Source organism: Equus quagga, chromosome 7 (assembly GCF_021613505.1).
Source record: "Equus quagga isolate Etosha38 chromosome 7, UCLA_HA_Equagga_1.0, whole genome shotgun sequence".
Classification (NCBI taxonomy): Eukaryota; Metazoa; Chordata; class Mammalia; order Perissodactyla; family Equidae; genus Equus; species Equus quagga.
Window position 1 is genome coordinate 35,182,925 of NC_060273.1, and position 9,863 is coordinate 35,192,787.

Sequence of the window (9,863 nt, forward strand, 5' to 3'; positions counted from 1 at the left end):
CAATAAGCCGTTGTCTGGAACACAACGGAGGGAGGTCCCTTTAGCCTCTGCTGTTTTCCAGGAGCACGAGGCTCAGGTACAATTCAACACCGCCGGGAGTGCAAACCCTGTTCTTCTTAGTGGGATGAATCTGAAGACAGCAGGAATGTTAATTGCATTCATAGTGAAACCGAAGAATAAATAGATCACAGGTAATAATCTTCTTCCTAATAACTGTTAAAATCTGGCAGAAGTGTGCCTGTCGCCCCGGGGAGAGCTCGTGGTGGTGCCTGTAATAAGGCACCTGCTGGGCCATTTGCTGCTGTCTTCACCTCCTCCGGCTCAGAATTCCAGAGCATCTCCCCGGGAAGCCTGAGCCTGGGGAAGCCTCGAGGTTTTCTGCCAGAGGGCCACACGTCGTCCCCAGGACTCTCATCGCTGTGGTCTGGGCGCCAGATTCCAGGCCAGTTCCCCAGCAGGAGTGAAGAGGCACCGGGACAGCACGAGCGACGGGCCCTGCCAGGTAGTGGCTTTCTCTGTGGCTCTTGGCTCCATGTCCATCATCCACAAGCCCCAAGAGGCTGGGCCCGGCTCTGCTCATGGCTGCGCTCCCAGCACTGGGCACGGAGCACATTCGCTGAATGAATGAATGAGGAGCCCCGACTGCAAGGGGGGTGTGATTAGACCACATGCATCATGCTTACAGGTGAATATTAGTGAATAAGGCTGGGAAGATCAGAGTAGGAGTCGCAGGGCCAGCCCGGTGGCGCAGTGATTAAGTGCGCACGTTCCGCTTCCACAGCCTGGGGTTCGCTGGTTCGGATCCAAGGTGCAGACATGGCACCGCTTGGCAAGCCATGCTGTGGTAGGCATCCCACGTATAAAGTAGAGGAAGATGGGCACGGATGTTAGCTCAGGGCCAGTCTTCCTCAGCAAAAACAGGAGGATCGGCAGCAGATGTTAGCTCAGGGCTAATCTTCCTCAAAAAAAAAAAAAAAGAAAAATTGGAGTCGCTTGAAAGCCAAAGTCAGACTTTTGGACTTCGTGCTGAAGGTTATGGGAGCTGCTGAGGGTTTTGAAGGCAGAGTCCACTGATCCGGCCACTGTTTGCAGCCAGACGCCGAGGTTTCTGTTTCAGAGAAGATGCAGCAGTTGCCACACCCCCCAGCCTCCTCCGGGACCAGGCTGGGAGTGGCCTGGCACCCGCTCCAACACTTATTGGGGACCTAGGAGTGGGGGCACTGGCCAGAAACTACAGCGGGAGTGAGAGCCAGTGTGTCCCGCAGGGAGGCGGGGCTTTCCATCCTTTGCTCTGCTGCGGGCTTCCTCTCAGAAGAGCCTCTGGCCCCCCCTGCTGCCCTTTCCTGGGAGCACACTGGGGCTTTGGGGGAGGAAAAGGAAAAGGAAAGCAAAGCCTGGATCCCCCTGGCAAGGCCCCTGCACCGAGGGTTGTTTGCTGACCGCGGTCTCCAAAACGTCAGCTCAACACAGGTTCCCTCAGGACTTCGAAATGTCGGTCATCCCACATGCTCTCCGCCACCCGTGCTTGCAGCAGATGGGACCCCACGCTCCTGCTCCCGGGGGTCAGTGGAGCTCATCTTCCACCCAGGAGGCCCTGGGGTCCCGCCCACTCATCATCGCGTTCTGGATAATTCCAGGTTTGGCCTGTGTCAGAAATCACGTCCACCTGGAACGTCAGCCTATTTGGAAATGGGGGATGAGTTAAGGATCTCAAGATGAGATCATCCTGGATTTAGGGTGGGCCCCGAATCCAGCGACTGGGGGTCTATGTGAGAGAAAGGAGAAGGAGCTCAGAGACACAGGGGAAAGACGGCCGTGTGAAGGAGGAGAAAGAGACTGGAGCAACATGTCTATAAGACAAGGGACGCAGGAGTGCCAGCTGCCACCAGAAGCTGGGAGACAGGCCTGCTGGGAGCAGATTCTCCCTTGGAGCCTGTAGAAGGAACAGGCCTGCTGACACCTTGATCTTGGACTTCTAGCCTCCAGACCCATAAGAGAATAAATTTCTGCTGTTTTAAGCAGGCCCGTTTGTGGTGCTTTCTTACAGCAGCTGTAGGAAACTCATACAGCCTGTTCCAGGATCCGCGAGAAGACCCGTGGCGTGGGAACGCGGCAGGAAGGGACTGGGAGACCACATGAATCCTGCAGGGCCCTGGGTTTCTTCTCAGAGCGATGGAACCACAGGAGGGTCAGGGAGATGGCCGAGGTCCAGCTGACCTTGTTAGAGGTCGCTGCACAGAGGGTGGGACAGGGAGAACAAGGGGCAGCCGCCCAGGGGAGGCGAGGAACGGTGCCGGCAGAGGAGACAGGGCAACGTGGATGGGATTCGTAGTATATTCTAGAAACAGAGCAGATAAGACCGGCTGATGGATTGGATGTGGGAGGGTAAAGGAGCAAGAATCGAAATCTCCCAGAGGTTCAGCTGGAGCATCCGGTGGCTGGGAGATGAGGTTTGCGATGGGGAAGGTTCCATCTCAGAGGACAGGCCTCGGAGAGGAGACTGGAGCCCAGTTCTGGACAGACGAGCAGCGAGATGTCAAGAGAGCCTCGCGGGTGGTCTGGGCTCCTTTGTGCTGCAGATGGGGAGACCGGGAGGGACACCCTGTGCTCAAGGCTGCCCTGGCAGGAGCTGGGGCAAAGCCGCCTGTCCCCCACTGGTGCTCCCTCGCCCTCTCGTGAGTGCTGGTTCCACTGGGTCACATCCTTCTCCTGGGACCTGGACCTCAGCACCTGCTGCTGTCTGAGGGTCTCCACCAACGCTTTATCCTGTCACTCCTGAGGCCCACGTTGTGCCCAGTGCACCATTCACATACATGCATGCACACGCACATGCATACTTGTGTGCAGTTTACAGAGAAAAGGAGACACGAGCTGGTCAGTAGAGACAGGAGAAATAGATGTGGAATGAGCTCATCGTCACAGTGCTGGAAACCCAGACCTTAGGAGGGAGCAGCAGCCGCCCAGCACTGAGGAAGAGGCAGTGGAACCCAATGGTTAGTGCACCCTGGGTCCCTTAGGGCCCCCCTGTTCTCCCCAGGGCCTGCGTGAAGGGGTCTGCCCTGTGGCCTCTGCTCCCTCTCTGCTCCTTTCCCCCGCCCCAGCCCTGTTCTATGGGGGCCTGAGCAGCATGCTCCTCGTTGCCTGGTGGAGGGGTTGAATGTCCTGGTGAGCAGCAGAGAGGGCTTGCCCACCTCTGGGCCACAGTGTTCCCAAGGCCTGGCACATAGTAGGTTGGAAAGATGCTCGCTGAGTGAGGAGTTTGGTCAGGAGCCTTCCCTCACCAGTGAGAAGCTCGCCTCAGGGGTACACCAGGGGTGTGCTGTGTGTCTGCCACACGGATCTGTCAGAAGCTGGAAAAGATACCCCCGGAAGGTCGAGTAGCTCCCTTTAGTCTCGCTTCACACTTGTTCTTCCAGAATCTTCCATTCTCAGGGCCGGCCCAGTGGTGCAGTGGTTAAGAGCGCACGTTCCGCTTCGGTGGCCCGGGGCTCGCCAGTTCAGATCCCGGGTGCGGACACGGCACTGCTTGGCAAGCCATGCTGTGGCAGGCGTCCCACATAGAAAGTAGAGGAAGATGGGCACGGATGTTAGCTCAGGGCCAGGCTTCCTCAGCAAAAAGTGGAGGATTGGTGGCAGATGTTAGCTCAGGGCTAATCTTCCTAAAAACAAAAACAAAAACAAAAAAAACCCAGAATCTTCCATTCTCAGTCTCTGCGACAGCCCTTTGCCAGGAGGCAGCAAGCTGGGAAAGAAGGGCCGGTGTCTGGAATCTGCCGGGTCGCTGGTGTGGGGCTTGTCAATGCTGTTGGAATACTCTCTGAATGAATGCCTGGAAAATGCAGCCATCCGCCCTTTTTTTTTTAATTTAGAAAAACTGATAAAATTCGCATAACATGCAATTGACCATTTTAAAGCGAACGTTTCGGTAGCATTCAGTGCATGCAGAATGTTATGCACCCGCCACTTCTCTCTAATTTCAGGACTTTTTCATCGTCCCAGAAGAACATCCACTACCCATTAAGTGATTACTTCCCTTTCCTCCCTCCCTGGACCCAATGCCCGGACAACCACCCATCTGCTTTCTGCCTTTATGGATTTGCCTATTCTAGATGTTTCATATAAATGGAATCATATAATATGTGGCCTTTTGTGACTGGCTTCTTTCACTGAGCATGACGTTTTCCAGGTTTATCCATCTTGTAGCATGTGTCAGTGCTTTGCTCCTTTTTATGGCTGACTAATATTCCATTGTATGGATATACCACAATTTGTGTATCCATTCTTCTATCGATGGACCCTTGGGCTGCTTCCACCTTTTGGCTATTGTGAATAGTCTTGCTATGCACATTCGTGGACTAGTATCCATTTTCAGTTCTTCTAGGCATTTAGCTAGGAGTGGAATTGCTGGGTCATATGTTAATTTTATTAATATTTTGAGGAACTTCCATACTGTTTTCCGTTTTATATTCCTACCAGCTATGTAAGAGGGTTCGTCTTTCTCCACATCCTTGCCAACAATTAGCTTTCGTTTCTGTTGTGTTTTGTTTGCTATAGCCATCCTTGTGGGCGTGAAGGGGTATCTCATCGTGGTTTTGATTTGCATTTCCCTAATGGCTAATGATGTCGGGCATCTTTTCATGTGCTTGTTGGCCATTTGTATGTCTTCTTTGGAGAAACATCTATTCAAGTCCTTTGCTCGTTTTTAATTGGGTGGTTCTCTTTCACTTGTTGAGTTGCAAGAGTTCACTCTTCATACAAATTGTGCAATACAAAGAAAGTAAAGCTCAGACAGATTAAGTCACTCGCCCAAGGTCTTGGAGCCAGGCTAGAACTCAGATCCCCACTTCCTCACCCCCTTCCCACCTCAGGTGCAATTACAGTATTTGTGTGGCTAGAGCTGTTGGCTCGTGCTGACCTATGGACATCTCAGAAAAGCTACTAGGGAAGGAAAAGATGACGCAGAAAAAAGTAGGTCCCCTCTTCTGAGAGAACTTCGCAAGGGCGAGAGTCCCAGGAATGCCTTCTGTCCTGGAAGGGGCTGAATGTTCTGGAAGCTGATTCCCAGGTAGGCTGCTGCATCTGTGTGTCTGAACATGCATGTGCATATGGCAAGTGCCTTGTGTTCACACATGTGCACAGCTGTGGGTAAGTTTGCAGGCGCCACAGGTGCCAGCACCCTCGCCATCTGTGTCCCTCTGTCCCCCTACGGCATCCCAGGGCCGCGGATGGGGAGAAGCCTCCAGGAAGCACGGTGGGCGAGGCTGCCACCTGCTGGTCATACTGGGTTCTGCAGGCAGACATCCCAGTTTCCTGGATCAGACGCCCAGGGCGGCAGCCTTTAGGGGATCCCACAAGGATCTTTTCTCCAGGCTGGAAGAAAGCAGGGTCCCCTGTCACTCCTGTGCCCCTGAGGGTTTCTCAGGAACAGCTACGGAGGCCTCATAGCCCTCTTGGCACCATGAGCCCCTCCCCAGTTGGATCCAACCCTCAGAAAAATATTTTTAAAAGCATAATATAAAATAATAGGTTTACAAGGGAAACCAATTATACTGAAATACAGTTGTTAAAATAGTGATTATAATATATGTGCTGAGAGATAAGATCCAGTGGCAGGCCTAGCAGCAACCGTAATTTTGAGGAGGTGATCAGCATAGTTGACATTCTGAGAGATCCCAAACAACTGGAAGGTAATGTGACAATATCTGTAATGCCAGTCACATGGATGGCAGTCACAGGAACTGCTGACGACACTGCCGTGTTCACCTATATTGATGGTGGAAGGAGATGCCCCGATGTGACTACAGGTTTGTAACAATGAAGATATAATTTCTCCCATCGAGTTCATGAACTCTCCGTGGACCCCCTGGGGGTCGGACCCTGTCTGGTGGCCCCAGCGCCTCCTCAGCCGCTTGGCCAGCTGCCAGGCAGGTCCCAGCCCTGCTTACTCCCCGCTGACCCTCCACAGCTCGGCTGCCTCCCCTCACCCTCTGATCCCCCCTTCTCGACACAAAACGAGGCATCAGCCTCAGAAGGCAGCCCAGTGGCTTCCTGCTCTGATGAGGGCCAAGCCCCACAAGTGATTTCCGAAATGCCATCCTACTTGGGGGGCAACTCCACGTCCTCTAAGCAGAGAAGGACCCCCCAGACAACGGTCCCTCTCTCCAGGTTACAGGTGGAAGACCTCTGCGTACCATCACCTGGACTTCACCAAGCCGCCCAAACCAGGGCTTCCAGACTATTCATCCTTCTGGACAATCTGGGGAGACACCACATCCTTTCCTTGGAATCTTGTCTTTCCTCTCCTAAATTCAAGACATTGTGAGGCTATAAGATTTTTCTTGAGGGGGAAGTGAGGGCATTTTTCCTCCCTTCCTCGATGATGTTTAATGATCACCTACTATTTGCCTGGCTTTGTTCTAGATGCTGGAACTAGGAATCGTGACCACAGTAGGCAAAGTCCTTTCCTTCTTGGAGTTTTTATTCTATGCACGGAGACAGATTAAATCAATAAATCAGTAAAATTAGTGGCATCTTAGAAGGTGATCAGTATTACTGGGGGTGGGGAAAGTAGGGTACGAGAGGTGGGGAGTGCCAGAGTCGGCCTCAGCAAGCAGGTGACATTTGAGCAGACGTGAAGGAGGTGAGGAGGGAGCCCCATGTGTGTGTAGGGAAGAGCATCTGGCAGGGGGAACAGCCAGAGCAAAGCCCTGAGGAAGGCAGAGCTGGAGGGATGAGCAGTAGGGAGTGAGGGCAGCGAGGTCAAGGGGCAGGCCGTGCAGGCCTTGGTGGCCGCTGGAAGGACTCTGAGCTGGGGGACATTGATGAGTTTGGGCAGAAGAGGACGTGGTCCTGGTGGGGTTCTGAGAACACACTTGGGGCTGGATGAGGGGACAGCGGAAGCTAACAGGACTGGGGAGGCTCCACCGTGGAGGCCGCGGAGGCAGGGTGGAGCGTTCAGATTCTGCATCTGCACTGAAGGACTTCTTGTTGGCTGGACGCAGAGTGTCAAAGTCAGAGCTGCCGGGATGGGCGTGGGGAGCTGTATTCGTTTCCTGCAGCTGCAGAAACAAATTGCAGAAGCTGAAATTGATTCTGGAAGCCCGACGTCTGAAATCAAGGTATTACGTCTTGAACTGCGTTCCTCCAAAATTCCTACGTCGGAGTTGTAACCCCCAGGACCTCAGAATGTGACTGTATTTGGAGACAGGACCTTGAAGGAGAGAATTAAGTTAAAATGTGGCCGTTAGGGTGGGCCCTAATCCGATAGGGCTGATTTCCTTGTAATAAGAGCGAACGAGGACACAGACACGCAGAGAGGGAGGCCCACTTGAAGACACAGGGAGAAGACGGCCGTCTCCAAGCCAGAGAGGGAGGCCTCAGAAGGAACCCACCCTGCCACCACCTTGATCTCAGACTTCCAGCCTCCAGAACCGTGAAACCCTAAGTTTCTGCTGTTTAAGCCTCCTGATCTGTGGTACTTTGTTATGGCAGCCCCAGGAAACGAACGCACAAGGGGTCGGCAAGGTTGGATCTTCCTGGAAGCTCTGAGAATCCATTCCATCTTTCTCCCCTGCTTCTGGTGGCTGCCGGCGACCCTTGGGAGACCTTGGCATGTAGACGCATCGCCGCGGCCTGTGTCTTGGTCACACGGCCGTCTTCCCTGTGGGTCTGTTTGTGTCTCTCCTGCTTTTTTTATAGGGACACCAGTCATTGGATTTAGGGCCCACCCTCTCCATATGACCTCATCTTAACCTGATCGCATCTGCAAAGACCCTATTTCCATATAAGGTCATACGCACAGGTTCTGGGTGGACATGACTCTGGCGGGGGTCACTAGTCAACCTGGTACAGGTGTGTTCATCTATGTTTCCTTGGAAACCCACTTTAATCCTATCAGGCTTAAACCCTTAGAACCCTTCTAAAACACCCCACCGTGTCCAGGGTGATGGGGGTGGGGGGTGTCCCTGCACTGAGCCCTGGGCCAGCTTCTTAAAGGAAAATACGGCTCTTAGGTGCGGGCAAAAATACATTCAGTTGATTGCGCTCCTGACTCCCTGTGGTCGTGGGACCCACAGCCTCTCTTCGGCCATCATCAGGTCCCTCCTGGAACCACAGGCTGGTGGGCATAGCCGCCCCAGCCCCTCCTGCCCTCCGAGGGGAGGGCTAAAATAGAATCGTAACACTGCTTATAAGGGTAACACTGCTTATAAGGATGTGTGGGCTGGATGTGGCTGGCTGGACAGAGCTGGATACTCGAGGCCCCAGGCCTGCAATGGGCCAGTGACCAGAGGCTGGTGAATAAATACACAGTGAGCTCCCCACGGGTCCCCTGACCCAGCTGCAGCTCTGGAAGCCACTTACATCCCCCAAAGCAGCTCACAGACAGCCTAGCAGTCGGGGAGCACCTCGGAGGACCCCTAGCTTGGAGGGAGGAGGCACCTTTGAAAGTGCACACTCTGCTGCCCGGCCCAGCACCCTGCCCCGACAGCTAGGCACCCCCAAACTTGCAAGTCAAATATTCTTCTCCTGAAACGTATGCAGCCCCGTGCATCTTCAGTTGACAATGTAACCTTTCCCTCTGCAGCTCTGTTTTTTTCTGCATTTTTATCCCATGGTTCTTTCCACTCAACCTCTTTGATGTGGCTGACAATGTATTCTTTAAAACATTTTTTTTTAACTTCTGTAAGACAAACACCCGATCACCCCGGTTTTTTGCAGAGATGTAGGTCGTTTTGCTGCGTGAACAGCCACTTTTCAATTCCTGAGGGTGCAGTTGAGATTTCTTTTTTCATCCTGAGTTCTCTTGAAGGCCAGCCCGTGCAGAGACAGGGAGCTGCGTACTATTGCAGCGGGGTGTGGCTGGAAATGACACCTGGCTGCATCTATTAGCAATGCTTTAAGTTAACTCAAGGCAAGAACATTCTCCCCCTTTCTCCAAGGATTCATTTGATCCTCTCACCAGTTATCCAGAGCAAAGGGTCCCCTGGAATGTCCCGGTTCCTTCCCCCTTGAACTCTGACACAGCTGACCCCATCCCCCATACCAATGATGCTGATGTTCTGGAAAGTTCCCTAAGCTGCTTTGCTCATTAAACATGGGGCTTTCCAGAGTGGGACAGCACAGGTGAGGCAGGGTCCACTCCCACCCAGGTCCAGCTCCTTGGAGCTTGGGGCAAACCCAGTGCGCAGTAGGTGGTGGGGACGGCAGGAGAGCAGAAGCAATTAAGAAAAAATCCCAAACCTCTTACAGAAGAAAAAGAGCTCAGGAAGGGTGTAGACTCAAGAGGTTTGCAACTCAAAGTGTGGTCCTCGGACCGGCAGCATCAGCATCACCCGGAATCTTATCAGAGGCAGAATCGCAGGCCCCACTCAACCTCCTGAATGAAAAGATGTCTCCAGCGATTCTCATGCACGGTCGAGTTGGAGATGCCCTGCTGGAAACTGAGGTTCTCACACTGGATGGTGCACCAGGACCCCTGGGGGCTTGTAGGAGCACAGGTGGCTGCCCCCACCCCCACGGGCTGATTCAGGTGTGGGATGGGGCCCAAGGATCTGCATGTCCAGCAAGTTCCTCAGCGTGGCCTACATCCCAGCTCTGATCTAGCGTCTGCCCGGGGTCTCAGAGTTGGCTGCACGCTGGAGTCACCCGGAGAAGCCTGGCTCCACCTCCGAGAGGCCCTCGTGAGTGTGATCAGTCTGCGATTCAGCCTGAGCAGCCGTTCGAGAACCACCGGTCTGGACCACTGAGCAGGACCCGAGGCCCCAGACAGTGGCTCCATCGAGTCCACCTGCCAGAGAACACGACCGGGATGTCCTGCTGCATCCGGGATCTGCTCGTGCTGTCTGCAGGGCCCAAATGTCCGT